This window comes from Tupaia chinensis, unplaced genomic scaffold (genome assembly GCF_000334495.1).
Source record: "Tupaia chinensis unplaced genomic scaffold, TupChi_1.0 Scaffold138517_1, whole genome shotgun sequence".
In the NCBI taxonomy this organism is placed as follows: domain Eukaryota; kingdom Metazoa; phylum Chordata; class Mammalia; order Scandentia; family Tupaiidae; genus Tupaia; species Tupaia belangeri.
In genome coordinates, this window is record NW_006198412.1 from 837,548 (window position 1) to 860,082 (window position 22,535).

A 22,535-nucleotide genomic window follows, 5' to 3' on the forward strand; every position below is an offset into this window, starting at 1 on the left:
CTGACTGGAGGTGGAGCCCAGGTGGCAACCCAAGTGATGGGGAGTGGCTGCCAACTGTGTTTAGGCCCTAGACAAAGCTGCCAACTCTCTGACGGCCTCCCATAGGGGGAGGTGGTGCACTTGGGTCCCTTAGGAGTCCTGTGTCTTCCCTGATTCAGATCTTCTCCTGGTGGCTTATAGTGTTCTAGGTCTCATCCAGGGGTCTCCAACCCCCTGGCCATGGACTGGTATTGTTCTGCTGGGCTCCACCATCGGAGTGGATGGCAGGCTGACGAGCAAGGTCTCATCAGTGTTTAGAGCTGCTCCTCATCACTTCCATTGCTGCCATGGACTAGTGCTTGTTTGCTGGGCTCTGCAGTGGGGAGTGGATGGCAGGCCAACAGGCAAGGCTTCCTCTGTCTTTCCAGCTGCTCCCCCATTGCTCATAATACTGCCTGGGCTCCGCCTCTTGTCAGATCATTGGAGATATTGGATTCTCATGGGGGTGTGAACCTTATTGTGTGATTGTTTTATTATATATTGCAATGTGGCAGAAATGGGTTGCACAGGTTGCACAGTGAATGTGGTGCACTTGGGTCATCCTGGGACCAATTCCTCTCCACCCTCCCTACCCCCATCTCTGGAAGGATTGTCTTTGATAAGAACTGTCCCTGGTGCCAGGAAGGTCGGGGACCCCTGTTATAAACCATGGTTTTGCTGCATCACCTTTAGAGAACCAACATGCTCAAAGAATCAGGGGTGAAGACATTTGCAAGAGGAAGACAAGCCTCTGTTTTCCTCCTGCAGTTAGTGTTTGACATGAGCTCCCCACTCTAGGGAGGAACACGATGCAGGATTCACATTCAATTACTTAAAATGTCATAGAGCTCAGTGTCCCAATGTAGTTTGCTGACAAATGATGTTTGGAGGACAGTCTTAAGCATGTAACCTAACCTAGTTAGTCTATTTATTTTCCAGATAAGCCCTTACAGTCCTCCCTGCAGAGTTCTGGGCTCCGTGACCCTAGAGTAAATTCTGTGAATGTGACTTGCAGGTGCCACCTTCTTTGCCATTGTCTCCTGGGAACTTCCTTTAGCCACCCAAGGACCCCATGCTTCTTGCCAGCAGCACCATTCTGAGGGGGATGCCAGACTTCTTCTTTCTAGATAGGGGTTTCTGCCTCATTCCCATGTCTCCTTACCTCTGTTAGATGTGGTTTTTATGTAATACTTAGATTTTAATAGCTTATTCCTTCAAATGGGCTTTAGAATGATTTATTTTGCTGCTGCTGAATCTGTCTTCTGATCTGAAGTATGAAACCCCCCTCTGTTTGGGGATTTATAGCCTTGCTGCTCTGGGTTCACAAAGCTTTTCCATTAAAGGTCTCTCTCCTCTGCCAATATTTATTGCTAGAGTCACTGTTTGCCCAGAAGCTACTGTCTGCTGCATCTTCTGGGAAATGAAATTTATGTCTCCTGGCACTGTTGGGGGTGACATCACTAAAGTGCTGTTTACATCACTGAGTGGCATAGCCCTGAGCCCAAGCTTCCCAATGGTTGATGGAAAGCAAGAGTGGAGGCTGGAGGGGACCAAGAAGGTTCACATAAACAAGTACCTTTACTGCTTCTCCTCCACCCCCCACCCCTGCTCCAACCCAACTACCATTCATGCTGCCAGGATCATTAAATATTAATGGAATCTCTTAAAATTGAGATACCTCCTTCAAATTAGTACCAAGGGGTTGGTGTCAATAGTCGTGGAAGACTGGGCAGGAGAGGGGATGCTCAACCTTTGTGCAGAAGGTGTCTGCTTAAAGGCGGACAAACTGTGCCTTCCCTTTGTAGCAGTCACCCTCTATGAACCATGGCACATACTTCGCTGCCCTCTGTCGACAGGTGAGCTGAGGGACTGTGATTCCATTTTGCAAGTCCATCACTGAGTTGCAATGGGAACCTTGCTCTTCTGACGCAGGGCTCTCTGCAGAAGCATGTGTCTCCAGAGTGCAGCTCTCAGCCCTAGTCCCTCTCCCATCTGCCTTACAGGAAAGTCACCCCCAGGCTCCAGCACAAGCTGGCTCAGGACACAGAGACAGAAAATGCCTGGGCAGCAGTTTGCTGGGTACATTTAGCTGCCACCCACTCTCTTCTTTTCCTCCTATTTTGCTAGCTTTCTCCTATGTCTATTTTCTCCAAGGAGTGTTGATGCCATCTCTATTTCCTCACCTCCTGCTCAATGTTCAACCTACTGCGGACTCCTCTCCTTTGTCCTCCCACTTCACCTGAATTGACAATGATCTCCAACTGCTCAATCAATAGACAGCTCTTGGTCCACAGCTGTCTACAGCTGTGGTGCCCGGGCGGTTGCACAGACCTGAACTCAGAAGGATCCCGGATTAGTTAAGGCTCTACCGCTGCTGTCTAGATTTTTTTCTTTTCTTTTCTTTCTTTCTTTCTTTTTTTTTTTTTTTTTTTTTTTTTTTTTTTTTTAGGTTTTTGCCATAGGGCACTTGTGCTCACTGCAGAGAGACAGAGATAGAAAAAGTGAAAAATCATCCCTCAGAGAGGATGGTTATGCTGCAGTCTCTTCTCCCCCATCCTCCTGGGTATGTGTGCATACATGTTCAGTTTGATTTTCAAGCTGCCAGGTCTGGGACTCGAACCATGATTAGCCATGTGGGAGTCCAGTGGCTTGACCGCCATGCCACCTGCAGGTCTTGGTGTCTTGAAATTCTCAATCATTTTTGAACAAGGAATTCTGCATTCTTATTTTGTACTGGGCCTTGCAAATTATGCAGCAGATTCTGTTTGACTCTTTTAAAAAGGTAATTTTTGTGACATACGCCATCCATTGTCCATCCGACATCTATCACCCCTCTTTCCATTCAAACAGAATCCCAAAATTTTCAAGGGGCTTCTTGATCTCAGGGAGAGGCATTTCCTTAGCTAGAGAAGATGAATCTAATTGATTAAAACAATAATGGAATAGCAAAACTTTTGGTCAGGAATTACCTAGAGGTGGTAATTATCATATGACCTATACTATATCTCTTTCAAGAAAGGAAAGAAAGTGTTATGGTTTGGATAATGATTAACTTCCCAAAGGTTCATGTTTTACTATTGGTTTCCAATGTGGTAGTGGTGGGAGGCAGTGTTGCCTAGTGGGTGGTGATTGGCTCATGAGGGCATCCGCCTCATGAACGAATTAATGTTGCCTTGTAAAAGACCAAGTGAGTCTGGCTCTTGTGAAAAGGGGTTCGTTTTCACAAGAGTGGGTTATAAAGGAAGATGGCTTCCCTCAGGATGCCTTCGCCGTATGTGCCACATGACTATCAGCCATATGGTGACATAGGTTGACCAGAGGTAAGCCCTACATCTTTTGACTTTGCAGCCACCAGAACTACGAGTCAAATAAGCCTCTACTTCTTTACACTCAGTCTCAGGAATTTCTGTCAGCAATGCAATAGTGGACAGACTACGACAGAGGTAAGAGCTTATTCTGGGAAAGCTCTTGCATTTCTGAGGAAAATTAACAGAGACAGCTGGCCTGCTCCTTACCCCTTTTCTCCTCCCCATTTATATTTCTGTGAATGTGGGCATAATATCTAGAAGTGTAGCAGCCATTCTGTGACATGAGTAAGAAATTCAACATACTACAGACAGGAAAGAGAAAGAAGGAAGAAGCTTGGCTTCTGATGACATTGTTGAACACTGCCCCGGTTTCAGACTATCTGTCTCTGAGCTTCTGTCATGCACCAAACACACAACAGCTACCAAAACACTCCTTATTCTTAAAGTCATTGTTGTAGCATTTTCATTTTTAGAGTTAAATGTTTTGTAACTGCTATTTCACAGCAATCTTCCATACAGAGATAGCTCAGATAATTTTTGCATTGTTAACAAAAATACCTAAGAATTTAAGATAACAGAGATTTATTAGTAAAACTTATTATCCTGGTGGCTGGAAAGTCCAAAGGCCTAGGCCTACAGCATGGTAATGGAAGCATAGAGGATGACAAGTGCATTCAGAGTGGTTTGTAGCAACTAGCTCTCACAAGAACTAACATCATTTCATGTGAATCTCAAGAGACGACATTCGTCTATTCACAAGAATGATGCTCCCAGGATGCAATTGTCATCATTCAATCACTTCCCACTAGGTCTTACCATCTCCCAACATCAAATTCCAAACATGAAATTTTGGGGGACAAGCCATCATCTAAACTATAACACTTTCCATTCCTAACATGATCTTGGCTAGATTTTCTTATCACTTCTCTTTTTTCTTCTCCTCAGCTCAATCCCTGATAGTGTTATTTGGGAGGATTTAGTCATTTATTATTGAGTTGTCACGACATATTTTTTTTTCTATGTAAAAATGTGTCATGACTTTTCTGACAATCCAATTTTTTTCACCGCTATGTATTTACTACATACTCCTGTGTGCTGGGATTTATACTAGATGGGGCCGATGGGACTACACAAACGAACGAGGTCACTGCCCTCATTCCTAGACCACTGGCCAATCTCAGCTCTTACTTCCTCAGCTCTAACTACATGCAGAGGTTTAATTGCAAGGTCTTCACATTTATGCACCGAACTAATTAACAATCAACAGATCCTCTTGGAAGGAGAGAGAAGAGACTGAACTGTCATTGATGAGTCAGTCATGAAATCATTATTACTCCATATTCTCAGCCAAGCCATGAAGAGGAGAAACAGAAGAGATGCCTACCTCTTCTCACTCTTAAGTACCAATTTTGTTTGTTTTGTACCATTCAATCATACTAGGGGATTTTTATAGTAGTAAATTCCCTTTACAGAATCTTGCCACATGCTATATTCCAAATAAAAGAAAGTTCAAAACTTCCAAATAAATGTGTATCCCATAAAAGGATCCACTGAGTTTAACAATTATATACTGTCAGTACTGTCAACCCAACCCATCTATCACACACAAACTATGACTAATATATATATATATATACTTTAAGCTATAATGGGCTTCAATATTCATTAAAATTTTCCCATCTTTATTGCTGAGCTTTGTGAAGCCTCTCTAAATTTTGTGCCCAAAGCAAGTACCTCCCTCTACCTATTCTAGTTCCAGCCCTCTGCTACTTGTCAACAATACTCTTGGAGTTTTGGTCAATGTAATGGGACAAAAAATAATTTTTAAAAAGGGGCAAAATATTGTAGAAGAGGGCCAGCTGGTGGTGTGGTGGGTAAAGCAGTTGGATACTGCATAGTTGACTGAGTGATTCGAGGCCCAGAACTAGCAACCTGGAAAACACACCAGGTGCAGAGGTGTACATGCCCAGAATCCTTAGAGGAAAATGGAGAAGAAGGGATTGTGGTATGGCCATCTGCTCTCAGGAGTTCTTTCCCATTTTTCCTCTCTCTGTCTCTTTCTGGTTAGCACATGTGCTCTAGAGTAACAAAACAAAGCAAACAAACAAACAAAAAAATAAAATTATACAGTAGAAGCACTAGAACTGATGCTATTATTTAAATAATAAATTAATAAATAAATGTAAATAAATTAATAATAAATGTAAATAAAATTGTAGAGAGGCAGATCCTGACTTCACTATCACTGTGTGACCTTTGGCATGTTATTTAACCCCTCAGCTGCAAACAGGGTGAATAGTAAATGGCTCATTACCTCATGAAGTGATTGCAAGAATAAAATTAATGCATGTAAAATACATTAGAAGCCTGGCAATGAGTATGCACAATGTATTTTTATTTATTGTATTGTCTACCTAGAAAGTCTGAGAAAAAAATACTAGAATCATTTCAGAAAGCATGAAAAAAAAAAACAACTTTCCTACACATGAGCAATTCAATTTATAAATGTAATGTAGAAAATGATATCTTCACATAGCAACTGAAATTATTAGCGAGGTTTATTTATTACTTTCATGAGTGAGACAGAAAGAGAGAGAGAGAGATCTCCCCAACAGGATCCTGACTCTGCAATCCACCCCCAGTCTTAGTCAGCCACAGATCACAACACGTCTGTCAGACTTGTTCAGGGAGGCCCATGAATATGAATCCAGAACCTTCCCACGTGAGTCAACCTTACAGAGATCTTATTTTATTGCTGTGCTACCAACCAGCCCCAAAGGGATATATTTACCAAGATATGCACAAGACCTGTGTAAAGAAACTATAATATTTTACTGCAGGTTATCGAAAAGACCTAAATAAGAACAGTGAGGTATCAGATTTTTGCATGGAAAGACTCAATATCATAAAAGAAATAGTGGTTCTTCCCAAAGAGACTTATATTTAATATAATCCTGTCAAAACACAAACTTACAACAATTTAAATATTTTAATTGGCTTTAGTTGAGATTCTAGAGTCAGACAACACTTAATTTCATACTATGGAGTAAGTGTTCTGATGAACTGAGCAGAAGAGGTTGGTTTTATAGACAGAGAAAGGCTGAAGAAAGCAGAAACAAGCAAACCAAAAATCAGATTGCTCATTTCAAAGATACTTTCCTTGTAAGGCAAGGACAGGAAGATAAGTCCTTTCACAACCATAATGATTTTAAATGAAAAAACAAAATACATATCAAAAAGTTATTTTCAACTCCCAGCAAAAATCTGGGAGAAAATATTCTGACATCTAAAATTTAAAGAATTCTTACTATATATAATCTTTCTTTTCACTTTTTCCAATCATGATAGACCATGGGTACATGTACTTGAGCGAGTGTGTGCATGTATGTGTGCATGTGTGTGTGTGAGAGAGAAAGATAAAGAGAGGGAGGAGTACCTTCCATGGTGTCTGGTGGTGCTACAATTTCCTTCCTCCAATCCTCCAGTCCATCTGATCTTGGACACTCAAGCATGTGCCCAGTGCGTTTCAGGCTGACTGGATGAGAAGTCAGACTGTGGTCACCACTTGGTACCTGACTTTTCTTGAGCTGAGCATTACTGCTGTGCTATGGAGCTAGCCCTGTAGAATGTTTCTTAAAGCCCTCCTATAAAGTGGTAAGAAAACAACATAAAAAAAAATAGGCTATCCAGAAAAGATGAAATGTAACTGTTCATAAAAACATGAAAAGATCTTCAACCTCAGTAATCAGAGAGGTGCAAATGGAAAAAAGATAGCGTTATCAACTAAGATGGATAATATTCATTGTAATTGAGGGCACAGGGGAAAGATATTCTCCTACAGCGTGGGGAAAAGGTGTATATGAATCATTTGACTATATCTATCTAATTAAAATGTGCATAACCTTTCACCCTTGCAATTTCATTTACAAAAATTTATTTATTTATTAAGAATTAATTATTTAATTTTACTCATGCTTCTTATCATTTTTAATTTGCTATGAGCATGTGTGCTCACCAGAGACCAGAGAGTGAGATAGAGAGAGAAAGAGAGAGAGAAAGTGAGAAAACAAGCCTCCAGGTCAGGGACTTGAACTGAGGTTGGTGATGTGGGAGTCCAGTGCCTTAACTCCCATGCCACTTGCTGGTTTCTACTTACAGGAGTTGAACCTACAGAAATTTGGCCTAACTGCACAAATTGTGTGTGTGTGTGTGTGTGTGTGTGTGTGTGTGTATGTTTAAGGAAGTTTACTAAAGAACCACTTAAACTACTAAAAAACTGCAAACAACCTAAGCGATAATAAATAGAAGATTTTAAATAAATGATATTTCTCCTAATCTATGAAATATGGCTCAATGGTCAAGAATGAAGATGTAAAGGAACCAGCAGTTAGTGTAATGGCTATGTCACTGGACTCCCATGTAGTTGATCATGGTTCGAGTTCCAGACCCAGTGGCTTAAACTCACACTGGCGCCCTATAACAAAAAAGCCTCTCAAAAAAAAAAAAAAAAAAAAGAATAAAAAAGAATGAAGATGTATGAGGGGGTCTTCATAAAGTTTTGGAAAATGCCTATTGTTAAAAAAGTATGCATGGATTTGATCCATTTTTCCACCAACTATTTGAAGCCCTCTTGTATATAGACTGATATGGAGAACTCTAAAAGATATGTTAAAAATGAATAACTAAAATTTTAGTAAATGGTTTTTTGTATGTTTTGTTCCCTTTGTATTCTCAATATCCAGAGCAGGGCTGGGCACGTAGAATGACTTGAAGTATTTATTGAGTGAATATGTATAGTGTGATACACTTAAATGATCAGTATCACAGTAAACAAAGTCTTTTACTTACATATAATTTAGTTTTTAATTTTTTTTGCAAGAATTATTTATTTAACTTTATTTATTTATTATTTAGTTTTTAAAAATTTGGCCAGAGAGGGACAGAATGAGAAAGAGAGAGAGAGAGAGAGAGAGAGAGAGAGAGAGGGAAAGTGAGAAAGCAAGCTGCCAGGTCCAGGATTCGAACTGTGGTTGGCCATGTGGGAGTCCAGCACCCTTGACCACCAAGCCATCTGCTAGCCCCCCATATAATCTAGTTTTAAATCCAGGGGTAGTACATAAAAAAATAACTCTGGATTCAAATCCTGTTTGACACTTAGTGATTTATGGCTTTGAGAAAATTAATTTGCCTTCTCTGAGACTCAAGTTTCTCACTGGAAACTAAGGATAACAGTATGTCTTACCTCATAAGGATACTGAGAAGATTCAAAGAGAAGTTGTGTGCTTACCACTCAGGGACACCGTAGCCCCCAGCATTTCCATGATACATGGTTGGTGTGAGTGGCTGTTATTGTTATTCCCAGTATCCCTATATTTTCTTTGTACCACATGAATCCCCTAAGGACCTTTTGTGTGAAGGTAGAGATAACATATGTGGAGTTTTATGAGGTATAAATGAACTTCACTGTGGTCCTCTGGAGACTTGTGCAAGACAGTAATCCAACAGTAGAAGCTTGGTTGTCTTTGCACTAGGCTTTCCTTTCTCCAATCCCTTTATCCTTTAATCCAACATCTGTGAGAAACCGATGTAGGGGTTTCCTTTTAGTATATATTTAATAGACACTTACCATGTATCAGCATTAAAACTGCAATGACGTATACAGTCCCAGCATTCATGGAGCTTACAGAAGGCTGATGAAAAATAGCAATTAAAAGGCAATACCCGGAGACTGCCATGAGATCTGGGATCTAGTGATATCAAAGATAAGGGAATGAAGATGTTCTGCTGAGAATTTACCCTGGCAAACAGAAAGGGTAGGCCAGAAGAAGACTGAATCTACCATGAGAGACAGGTCTCAGTGAAAAGTTGCCAAAATCTGAATACTATTTGAGTCAAAGCAAAAGACTGCCTGGATTAGGTTAATATTTAGAGAAACCATTCTAGTTATGCTTTGAAGAGTGCAAGAAGGTGCCACTGCATTTAGGAAGACCAGTTAGCAGAAAGAAATGATGGTGGTCTGCACAAGGGTGATAGCAGGAGGATATTGGTGCATTCTATTAATTGAAAATTAGGGGGCCAGCAGGTGATGTAGTGGTTAAAGTGCTGGACTCCCACGTGGCCTACCATAGTTCAAGTCCTGGACTTGGTGCCTTGAGAATCACATCAGGCATGTGTGTGTATTTGCCCAAAATCCTAAGATAAGAGAATGAAGGAGAAGGGATTGTGACATGGCCATCTACCTCGTGGGGTGATTTGTCACTTTCGTTCTGTTTCTCTGTCTCCGTCTCTTTTTCCGGCGAGTGCACATGTCCTGTGGCAAAAACCTAAAAAGAAAAAGAAATATTATATAGGCATAATCAACAGTACTTGGTGACTGATCAGCTGAGAAAGAAAGAGAGAGAGAGAAAGAGAGAGAGAGAGAGGAAAGAATCAAGAATGGCATTCAAGTTTGTGACTTGTACAATATATATATATTAGTCTTGTATCCAGCAACCTTGCTGAGCTTTATAGTTCTAAAGCTTTTAACTGTACAATTGCTTAGATTTTCAATGCAAATAAAGATGGTTTAGTATCTCCCTTTCAGTTTTATTGATGTAGCATCAGTCAAGGTCAAGTCAGAAAAAGAGGAACTGTTCTTGCTATTTTAAGCAAAGAGGTGTAATAGAGAGGATTAGGTGCTTGCAAAACTGTTGGGAAGGTTAGAGTAGTCAAAGTCAGGGGAAGTTGCTGCTAGGTTTTAGGTTCATCACTGCAGCTGTGGTTCTTCAAATTAAGTTGCTGTTGTCACCCAGATCAGAAACTGCTGCTGTAGGTCGTGGCTGTCCTATAGCAGTGGAGAGGATAGGTGAGGGGGATGCTGTGAGAATATTGTAATCCTCATTTCTGCCAAAGCCCAAGTATCTGTTAGTCACTGCCGGAGAGACTGACAGAACTTGCTTCTGATTCCTTTCCATCTTCAAATCTTAAGCGGGCGCAAGTCTACTGGGTGAATATTCATGGTGCTTGGAGCCCTGAAAGTAAAGGAGTCTGCAGTGAGTAGTTCCCAATCTTGTAGTCTCTATGATAAAGAACAGAGCTGGTAGAAATAAAGGTTGGCTGCAAAAAACTCACCAATGAAAACCAATATCCTGCTCAATTTCTTCTTAATTTTCTAGGCCTATCCTTTTCTATGCAAGGTACCCAAACATTTAAGAATGTTTGGTGCTAACTCTCCACGTTCTTCTCTTAAAACCCTCTCAGATACAGTGTTCTAGAAGATGCACAAAAGACACACTATTTTCCAAACATATTTTCATACCTATCCATTTGTGGCACCACTCAAAATTTGCCTTTCCTTTGCCGGCGAAGACTCTTCCTTTCGAGACCCACTCCCTTCCTACCCAAATACCTGATCAGGCAGAATTGACTCTTATTTATCCAGTATTTCCACTGTACTCAGCTCACAGTTTTGTAATAGCTCATTGACTCACTGAATTTTAACTTCCGTGGAAGTGTCTATCTCTTCCAAGAGACCTAACCATCCTATTGTAAAGGAACAGGCTAATTTCATGTGTCTGCCCCAAGCACCTACTGCAGTGCTTGGAATACAATAGGTGCTCACTAAAGATTTCCTGGATGTGTGAAGGACGGAATCTTACATGATCATTCAGGGTAAACACAGAGTGTCTGAGACACAACTTCTTTCAAAAACAGGCGTGACATTTGTTCCTCTAAGAAGGTCTGACCAGTGATAGAATCTTAGGACAATAATTCATCTCAGTGAATTGCCTATTAATGTTAGCTTCACGTTTTAAATGACTATTTTTTTTAAAAATTTTGTTGACTTTTTCCTTTTCTTTCTAAGCTTCCCTCACATAGTTTTGCTTCTTATGCTTACAGTATTGCTTTCTTTAAAAAATATAGTTCCCACAGAACATTCTGACTGCCACCATTATGCCAAATTAATGTAAAGATCACTTAAGCTGTTGGGAAAATACGAGTCATTACATGGGGCTGACAGGAACACTGGCAGTGACCCTGAAACAGGGTCAGAAAATATTTCAATAAATGATGATTTATACAGGGTCCGAGAATTCTAGTTGGCAGTGTTCTCAGAGATCTGATCCTTTCGTTTGACATGAATATGGAGATTGAGAATTACCCTGTGATTTCTTCCTCCTGTGAAAAATTGGTTAGCTAGCTCATTTTATGAGCTCTTCCTTCTATGGGCCAGGAAATCTCCACAACAAAAGGTCCAAGGCCTCCTAGCTTCTAGACAGGGTTAGGTGCATACAAAGTAAGTAATCACTTAGAAGTGGGTACAGGGGCCAGCTGGTGGTGTGGTGAAAGCAGCTAGATCCCACGTGGCCAGCTGAGCAGTTCGAGTCACACCCAGTGACTTGAAAACACACTGGGCGCATGTGCATGCAAGCCCGAAATCCTGAGAGTAGCTTGGAAAAGGGATTGAGGAGTGGCCAGAAATCCCCTGGGGGGTGATTTCTCAGTGTCCCCCTCTTTCTCTGTCTCTCTCCAGCAAGCACATGAGCCCTATAGCAGATACACATGTACACAAGTACATACATAAAGTGGGCATGTAGATAACATTTCCCTAAGGTAACTAGGACACTTTTTGTTTTTCTCCAAGGCAGATATGCAGATTGGCTGACTCAGCCTTCATTCCTAACTTTATTTTCTCTTCCCCATTTTGCTTTGTAAGCTCAGGGATGCTACATATTTTCCTTGTATTCCTGCACTTGAAGTGACTATGTGATGACGTTCCTGGACAGTGAGAGGTGAGAGGTAAGTGAAGCTTTCAGTGAAAGTTTTGCTTTCCTCATAGAAGAGACAAAGGAGGCAGGTGTTTCCCCTGCTCCTTTTCCTGCCTGGAGGGCGAATGTGCTGGCCGCACCTACACCAGCCTTCTTGTGTCCACAAGGGAAAGGCCAAGAGAATCACAGAGATGTTGGCCCCGATGTTGGAGAGCTGCCAAACCGTCACCAGCACCATCTACCTCCTGACTCCTTGTTATGTGACAGAAACAAACCCTGCTTTGTTTAAGTCACTGAATTTCTATTACTTGCTCCTAAGCGCTTTCCCAGTATTGCTTTATTCTAGCTGCGGAACCTTCTAAGGTCATTGATCAAAACAGGAAGGGCCGGTCGATGTCTTGATCTATTTCTTTCAGACGTGGTAAATGTGGACATTTATTCTGTAAGCTTAGTTTTATAACATTTTCTTATCACCAAATTAATCAAGAAAAAAAAGAGGTGGTTTCAATAAACACATACAATTTGAAAACAAATCCAATGACTGCCTCGGTCTCAAATCAGCCTCATCATTCAGTGTATTTCTTGATTTTGTTTTGGTTGCCTGGTTTTGAGAAAATCCCAATTCACACAAATGGGTGGTTGCCAATGTAAGAGTACGCCTGCCCTGCAACCTGGAGTCTGGAACTTTGAAAAAGGAGTGTTTGAATGATTTCTTTTCAAAGCAGAATTGGTAACAGCATACAATACCTGTTCTTAATCCTTAGCTGGCAAATGTCCAGTCTGAGAGCGGGAGTCAAACAAGCTCTTCAGCTGAGTAAATCTTTATTGTTCAAAGGAAAATATCACGAAGTGAATACGATTCCAGATCCTTGGGGGCACCACTCTATGGGTTCAAATTTGTGACAAACATTTGCTGACCGAGTGTCTCTGTCTTTGTATTCTCATCTATAAAATGGGCATATTAATAAAGCCTGTGTTACGGGATTGATGAGTAGTTTGAATCAGTCCATATAGACAAGAACAGTGTCAGATACATAGCAATTATGGGATGTCCAATAATATCCTAGGCTCCTATTGCTGGTATCCAACAGATATTTACTTAAAATTTTACAATAGATTCGTTTTTCTTAGAACACTGAATACATGTCTTTGGCATTTGAACCTTACAGTAGGCTCTGAAAGTATGTATAATGTAACACAGTCAGTGCATCATCACAAAACTTATCCAATAGCTTTTTTAAAAAGCATTTTTTTAAAAAGAATTATTTTATTTATTGAAAATAGGGAAAGTGAAAAAGCAAGCCGCCAGCTCTGACATTCGAACCGTGGTTGGCTATGGGAGTCCAGCTCCTTAACCACCATGCCACCTACTGGCCCCTCCAGTGGCTGTTTTAAAACTGAGTGATGTGCTATAAACACACAAGGGGCTGAGAAAACGTATATTTTACCTGGCATTTAACTTCACCGGGCCTGTGTATGCCACAGGTGATACACTTGTGCAAAACTTTCTGTAAACAGGAAGGCCTGCATTTAAAAAAATAGCAACAACAGTAGAGAAAGGGCCAGTGCAGAGCTGCAAAATTCTGAATCCATGAAGGTTTACAAAATGATTCTGGCAGGAGCTATGTACACAGAAGCTTGTAAAAGGCAAGGACAATGCAATATATTGCTTGTCTCTAGTATATAAATGTCTCGTTTATGAAACATTTAACTGTAGATTTTCTTTTAATTGAAGGACTATTTTATATCTTTTTTTGTTGTTTTGAATCTTTAATGATATATGTGTGTGAGTGTGTGTGTCACTGGGTCAATGCTGGGGGTACATGTGGCAGAACAAATACACAGGATATACGTGAACAAAGATATACACAGTCACACGATGGAAAACCTGGAGCTGGGGCTGCTTAAGATTCGGTTTCCTCATTACTCAGCAGCATGTTGCGGTTCCCCCTGGCTGATGGGGGAGAGACATCCAGACTTTGGGCATTGCAGGGTGCCCTCTAACACATCCACCTCCAGCAGCACGCAGTGCATCTTCCTCAGGAAGTTCTTGTCATGCTCATGACCCTCAGTTGGCCCCTTGGGCACCTCAACAAAATGCAGGGTATTCACCGATTCCAGAAGTGCTGCCCACCACACCTTTGGTATTGTACGCCCCATGGAATCCCGATTGAACTCTACAGGGGTGAGGCGAACCTTGGTGGCCTGGCGGTGCAGGGGGAAGCCACAGGGCCCTACCTGCTGCATGTACGAGCTAAGCAGAATGTGAGTGAGCAGTTTCATGTCATATATATTTTGCTCATATATATATATATATGAGCAAAAGAGAGAGACAGAGAGACAACGCCTCCAACAAAGTCTTATTTTTAAAAAAAATTCATTTCAGGCTGGTTCTGTGGCTGGTCAGGACAGCAGGATCCCACGTGGTCAGCTGCACAGTTTGAGTTCCAGACTCAGCAGCTTGAAAAACACACTTGGGCACATGTGCGTGGATGCCTAAAATCCTGAAAGGAGGGAGAGATGGAGGAGAAGGGACTGCATTATCACCATGCTTCATGGTAGGGTGTTTCTCCTCCCTCTCTCTGTCTCTTTGTCTCTCTCTGGTGAGCTCACATAACCTCAAGCAAAACCAAACCAAAACCAAAAACTTGTTATTGTTAATTCATAATGGAGTTTGTGTGCTTGCACATGGTAGTGAGGGAGAGAAAGTGAATATGAGAGAAAGGGGAGCACCCTGTATAGGGTCTGGTCACACCACAGGTCCCTTCTTGCACTTCTCTATCCTTCCAGCCCATCAGTCCTGGGCACTCACTCACCTGCCTAGAGTATTTTAGGAGGACCCGATTCAGGTTGCTGGGTGGAAACTAGTTTCTCCTGAGCAGCATGTCACCACTCCACCACAGAGCCAGCCCTAACAGGTTCTTGACACTGTGATCCTACCCCTAGCCCAGGGTAGCCTTAGATCAGGAACACATGCATGCCTGGTATGCTCAGGGAGGTCTAAAGACATGAACCCAGAACCTTCCATGGGGTCAGTTTCACAGAATATTACATTTTACCACTGCCTACTGTTTAGCCCCCTTAGGTGAAGAATTTTTAATTTAAAACAAAATTCTAAATGAGTTTGAATCAAATATGTGTAGGTTTGTAAAACATCCCTGAAAGCCTATAGGGGCCCACCCATAGGTCAGAGGTCAACAATCACCTAAATAATTGACCCATAAATCTCTTCTAAAATTTACAATTTGGCATTAAATAGATTAAACCATGATGCATAACTGGATTTCTCTTATCTTGATCATTTACCGAGTTAACACCGGCTCTTTATTCTTCACAAGGTGGATCATTAACAAAATGATCTTACTTGAAGACATTTTATAGAAGGTGGTTTCACGGCATGGGCTTTTATTAATTAGGATGATTTTTGCCAGCAAGAAACTGTCAACCCCATTCAAAAATCTTAAACAACGAAAGGACTTACTATTTCATATGACATGGTATTTAAAAAGGAGGGAACCTCCACAGTTGGATAAATAACTATTTCAACAGCTTCATCAATGACCTAGCTATCAGCCATTGTACCATGTCAGCCATTTTCTATCAGGACCAAAAGGCAGCTGCCAGAGCCCCAGGGATCATATCTGTGTGCAAGCAGGTTCAGAGCCAAAATAGAGATCAGAAAAGACTTCCACATTCCTGCAGGTTTTTTTTTTTTTTTTTGAATTTGCCTGAGGGCACTTAAGCTTCCCAGCGAGACAGACAGAAGGAAAGAGAGAAAGCAGCAACCCCCCCACCTCCGATGTGGCATGATCATATCATGGTTTTTCTTCTCCTTGTTCTCTGCTTTTGGAATTGTGGGCATGCACCCAATGTGCTTTTTATTTTTTCCCTCTTAAATATTTATTGCAATGATTGATTTACGTATAATTATGACACATCTTTGTAGGGTACAGAACGGCCTTTAAAAGTATGTGTATGTTGTGTAATAAACTAGTTGAGGATATAAACATGTTCACCACCTTCAACATTTAACATTATACCATGTTGTGAACATTCAAAACCCACTCCCATGGTTATTCTGCAAGTATGTACTGAATTGTCCATGATGTTCTTTTCTGTAAGTACAGTTCTAAAGAAAAATATATTGATTTAAAAAAAGGGAACAAATATCTCATAGATTAACAAAGATAATCTTAACATAGCCAATGAAAGAAGATTTGCAATTTCTATGTAGAAAACCGAGAGAGATAAATGTTTATAATCTGAAAAAAATCCATGGGTATCAATCATTGGTCCAGTTAGAGGTAGGTAAAATTGTACATAACAATAGCTCATTAGGAAGAGATAGAAGAAGAACACTTTTATTCACACATTGTAAGTTCTTGTAAGACCATAGTGCCATACTGTGCATAAAGAAATAAGACCTCAAAAAAGACAAAATAAAACAAAATTGGAAAAAGATGTTTGAAAGCAAAGACATGGTAAACTCAGTGATTTGGTGATTTATAGGCTACACAAGATGATTGATTTTAGCCTTTTAAAAAATTAATTCCAAAGAAAGACTCAGCTATTTGTAACATTTTGGACTTTTTCTCTATTATCTAATTTCATACAAAGAGTTAAGGTTATTGAAACCTGTGAAGACAACTGTCTATCAAATAATTGGTGAATTTGTATTTATTTATTTTTAAAATAATGATTCACTTATTTTTACATTTTATTTATTTATTTTAATTTGACCAGAGAGAGACACGGGGGGAGGGGAGGAATGAGGAAGGAAACAGTGAGGTCCGGGACTCAAAACACAGCCATGTGGAAGTCCAGTGCTTCAGCCACCAAGTCACCTGCCAGTCCATGAATTTGCATGTAAATCTTCTTGTGTGTATGTAAAATAGTTTAATCTGCATTTAGTCCTGATATTCAGTGTTACTATCAATATGTGTGGACTTATCCTTTTCTAGTTGTTTTTTGTGTTCTTACTTCTATTTGTTTCCCTTTATCTTTCTTGATGTAGTAGTTCCTTAAGTATTTCCTGAAGAGCCAGTTTTATTTTGGTGAACTCTTTTAGCATTTGTTTCTCTGGGAATGATTTTATTTCTCTTTCCCATTTAATTTTTTTATAAATGTATTTATTTTACATTCATTCACTGTATATCATTGCAGGATACAAAATGAGTTTTCCCACGCAGAATACACTGTATATTGGCTCAATCAAGGGTATTACCATACATGTTATTATCACAAGTAATTTTCCATGTCTTGTTTCTTATATATTTTGCTTCTTTTATTCCGCCCTCCCCACTTTGATTCCCTCTCTGATACTCTTGCTGGGTATAGTACTCTTGCCTTTTTTTCAGAGTTTTAAATAGGTCTTCCCATTCTTTCCTTGCCTGCATTGTTTCATTTGAGAGAGCTAATGTTAGTCTAATGGTATAACCTTAGTAAGTAACTTGGTATTCCTCTCTTGCCATTTTTAGAATGTTGTCTTTATCTTCAATTTTTACCGATTTGGTCATAATATGCCTTGAGGAAGATCTTCTTATGTTATATCTATTTGGTGTCCTTCATATCTCCTAGATTTGAATGTCTGCATGCCTCTCTAAATTTAGAAGGTTTTCAGCTAATATATTAAGAAAGATGTTTTCTAGGCCTTTACCCACTTCCTTACCTTCTGGAATACCTATTATGAGGATATTTGACCTTTTTAATGGTGTCTAGGATTTCCCATATATTCTTTTTTTTTTTTAGGTGTTTGCCGTAGAACACATATATTTGCTGGAGAGAGAGACAGAGAGACACAATGAGAGGGAAAGTAAGAAAGCACCTCCCAGGAATATGGCCACACCATAATCCCTTATCCCCAATTCTCCTCCTGGAATTTTGGGCAAACACGCACACATGCCTGGCATGACTTTCAAGCCGCCAAATTCATGACTCAACTACCATCAGCCATGTGGGAGTCCAGTGCCTTCCTTAACCACTACGCAAACTATTAACCCCATATTGTTCTCACTTTTTTTTTTTTTTTTTTTAGAGATTTTCGCTATAGGGCGCGTGCGCTCGTCAGACAGACAGAGAGAGACAGAGAGACAGAAAGGAGGAAGGGAAGCTGGTTATTCCTACCTTCTATTCAGATCACTGTCTGGAAAAAATGCCTTGTCTCCTCAGGGCTCTGCTCAGAATTTCCTTCAGATTCTTAGCACCTTGAAAGAAGAAAGAATGGCTGCAGATGGACCTCCTTTTCCTTCCTATCTAATTGCTTCCTGGTTTAATGGACAGTTATCTGGAAACACGCTGGCTCCCTGGTTTATGGCTACATAAATACACAGATTATTATCTTAACAAGCACATTCATCTTCAGAATCATTTCCATGAGCACTGCGCAGTCTTCACGGACCCTGACCTGGGCCTTCACTAAGTGGCTTCTGATCGTCTCTCTCTCCAAATCTTTGTTTCTGCCCCAGATTGGGCAAAAACTGAAAATATTCAATCCCTGACACTATTCTCCTGGCTTTAGCTTATAAGGGTTCTTTTATTAATAATTATTGACTTGCTTGTTCTTTTCTATATGTAGTATGCTTTGAGTTCTGTTTGTTTTGTTTTACTTTTTTTTAAAAAATTTTGAGGCTATATCGAACTTCCTTTCTTCCATCTGTATTTCATTTGTATGGTAAATGTATGCTTTAAGTTTATTTATTTATTCCCTGAGTAAAAGATATGGGGAGAGAGAGAGAGAGAACTCCTAAAAGTCTTCTGATGCCATGATCTACCCCCAGTCTCAGCCAGCTGCAGATCATAGCCAAACGTGTGTGTGGTATACTCAAAATCTTTTTTTTTTTTTTGAGAGGTTTTGTTGCTATAGGGCGCATGCGCTCACCAGACAGACAGAAAGAGACATAGAGACAGAAAGCGAGAAATCACCCCCCAGGGAAGATGGTCACGCCGCAATCCCTTCTCCTCCATTCTCCTCTTGGGATCTTGGGCACGCATGCACAAGTGTCCAGGGTGAGTTTTAAGCCACCGGGTCCGGGACGCGAACCGCAGTCGACTACGTGGGAGTCCAGTGACATAGCCATTACACTAACTGCTGGTTCCCTCCTGGTATACTCAAAATCTTCACAACTGAATCCAGAAGTTTCTCACATTGGTCAGCTTATCAGAGTTTCACATTTTACCGCTGTATCACTGTTTGGCCCCTTGTGTGTATTTCGGTATAATGTGTCCAACTCAAAAGCATCACTGTTACTTTCATGTTACCATGACCTTACTCAGTTTTCCAGTTATCCTTTATTTATTTATTTATTGGAGAGATTTTTGCCACCAGAAAGACACAGAGAGACAGAAAGTGAGAAATCACCCCTCCCCCCTGGGGGGGGATGGCCACGGCGCCGTAATCCCTTCTCCTCCATTCCCCTCTCGGAATCTTGGTAATGCACGCACACGCACCCGAGTTTAAGTCACTGGGTCCAGGACTCGAACGGCGGTCAACTACATGGGACTTCAGTGACATAGTTATCCTTTATTTGTATTCTTCTCAATTAAAAGGACATTTTCAGGTCGATTTGTTGCTGAAGTATACGTATGGTTTAGAAGCCTCAAGGCCCCCACAAGTGCCACTTGCTAGCTGTATGGCTCTCAGTTAATCCCTGTGAATAGGTGTTCATCAGCAAGGCAGTAAGAATAAAAGCATCTCTCCTTTCTCTCTGAAATGCATGCTTTAAGGGTGGAAAAAGGTCATGGATGAAAGACACCTCTAAAAACTAGTATAAAAATCATATCGGGCCAGCAGGTGGTGTGGTGGTTGGAGGTGCTGGACTCCCACATGGCCGACTGTGACTCAAGTCCCAGACCTGGTGGCATGCTTTCTCATTTTCCCACTCTCTCTCTCTCTTGCTCTACCCCTCTCTGGTCAAATTAAAATGAATAAATGAATAAATAAACAAAGATAAATAAAATAATTCTAAAAAATATTAATTTCTGAGTTTCAAGTATCACTTTGTGCTGGGGACCAGGCTACGCTGTTTATATATATTATTTTGTTTCATCCTCTTGACCAGGCAATAAGTGATGAGGTCATTACTATCCACATCATATCCAAATGAGTAACTTGAGCCCTAGAGAGGTTAAGTAATTGACCCCACATCATCCAGTATATAAAAGATGAAGAACCAGAATTTGAACCAAGTCTATCTGGCTCAGACCATGGCTCCTCACCCCAAACCAATGGTATCATTACTGAACTAAATGCTGGTGATGTTTGTATAACTACATACAAGAACTGCAGTGATTGGAAACAATAAAATTCCCAGCATGCTCTGTGAGGGATTATTGGTTTGTAGGGTGGGCTGCAGAGGAGTCACTTGCCAAAATTATGCTTGAGTTCCCCAAACCAGAACTCATGCCGGCCAAGCCTTACAGCTTAGCTGGTAACAAATGGAATTGCACTGCTGGAAGCCACTTGGTAGACCAGGGTTCAGGTCCTTGAAACAGCCTGACAACATGCTGGGCGCACGCATGTCCAAGATCCTGACAAGCTAGAAGGCCAAGGAAAGGGGATCACAGTGTGATGAGCAAGACCCTGGTGAGGGTGGATCCCCCTCTCTATTCTCTTTCTCTCCTGCAAATGTGTGTGTTCCCTAACATGAATAAAATCATTAAAACTTAAAAAAAAACTCATCTCAGTTGACCAATGGGACAGTGCGGTGCGGAGGGAGTTAAGATCCTAGTCTATAAAAATAGAAACCGATCCATGGCTTTGGGCATCAGTTTCTCTGGCCTTCTATATCCTCGCTGTGATGAGAAGGAGCTTGGATAAAAAACCATTAAGGTCTCTGTAGGTCACAGCAATAATTACAATTTATTAGCTGCTTACTAAGCACAAGGACTTTTGCTTAAACACTTTGTTTAATCTTAAATTATTCCCACAATAACCCTAGGAGATAGGTGCTATTGCTGTTGTTTCCTTTTTATAGGTAAGGAAACTGGAGTAAAACTTCTTTTGGGGCACTTAATCACTCAGTTATCTTTCTTCTCTAACTTACAGGAGTTGTATTATTAATTGCCTTAAATGGATGAGGAATCAAATTTGATCAATTCTTATTAGCCTGCCCTAGTTTCCCCCTACTCTATATAGGAAATAGTGTATGTTTTTAATGACCCTATCACATTGCCTAGGACATAGTAGGTTTTCAGTAAATATTTGCTTATTCGACTTTTTCATCATTTAAAAAAAATGGTACAAAAAGATGGAAACAAACACACATAAACAAAGAAGTAGAAAATAATGAGCTGCAAAGCTGAGAGAAATGGTCTGACTCAGACTTCCTAATATGAACTGTCTTACCAGAGAATAATCCGAAGACAAAGCACAATATGAGCCCACACAGTTCTCATTTATGCTGAAACAAAGCAGGAAAAAAACATTCATCCTGGTTGCAGAAACTTGATTATTGACTTTGGCAGTGCTTTCTCCATCTCTTTGTGCCAATGAAGTTATTAGAATTGAATTGAGGGCGGCAGATGCACAAGAAGAGTTGAGACAAAGATGCCGACTGGTTGAAATCAATGATTTGCAGAGCCAATCGATCCCCTGCCAAAGACCACAACAGCTCCCGGAAGGAATCCACCACTCTGGCCAGGGACCAGGCACTGCGGAAGTGGCTAGGCAAGTAAAGGAGGGAGCTCCCTGGTGACTGGGACTGACAGCTGTGGGAAGAAGGGGAACAGCACCCTTCCCGTTACCAGGAGCCAGACGGGCCAGCATCCGCTAGAGTTGAGAACAGTGGAGCTTTGCTAATCTTACCATCTTCCAGGCTGTGGAAAAGAGAGAGAAAGCAGAAACGGAGGGTGGGAGAGAGCACAGCATGATTCACAATCAGTGACAGAAAGAAAAAGTGGCTTAATAACCTACAGCCAGATTAATGGACTATTCCTTCTCTCCCCTGGCAGAGCTGGTCCTCTGGTGCTATCACCAGTGAAATGGACGGGTCTGCAGGAACCATGGAGATAATTAACAGATCTACCCCCACCCAAGTGTGCTAAAACCATCCCACTAGAACTGCAAAGATAGAGACTATTTAGACAATGGCTTAACAAAGATACCATCAGCACACTCTGGAAGCCATTACAACTACTTGGCATCTCTTCTGGTCACTTAGGCCTTCTCTTTCTTTCTTCCTTTTTTTTTTTTTTTTTTTAGATTTTTGCTATAGGGCACATGTGCTCACTGGAGACAAAGAGACAGAAAGTGAGAAAGCACCTTTCAGAGAGAATGGCCACATTGCAATCCCTTCTCCTCCATTCTCCTCTTGGGATCTTGGGCATGCGTGCATACACTGCAGGTGTGAGTTTTAAGTCACGGCATCTGGGATTTGAACTGCAGTCGATTACATGGGAGTCCAGCAAAGTAACTATTATGCCATCTACTGGTCCCCACTTAGATCGTCTCAGTCAGCTGCCTTCC

The 22,535-nt window shown here is 40.9% G+C and overlaps 1 pseudogene; it reads right to left on the reverse strand.

Annotated features, from left to right (window-relative positions):
* Window positions 1–13,996: 13,996 nt before the first annotated feature.
* Window positions 13,997–14,356, reverse strand: LOC102483592 (multifunctional methyltransferase subunit TRM112-like protein pseudogene; annotated as a pseudogene).
* Window positions 14,357–22,535: the final 8,179 nt, after the last annotated feature.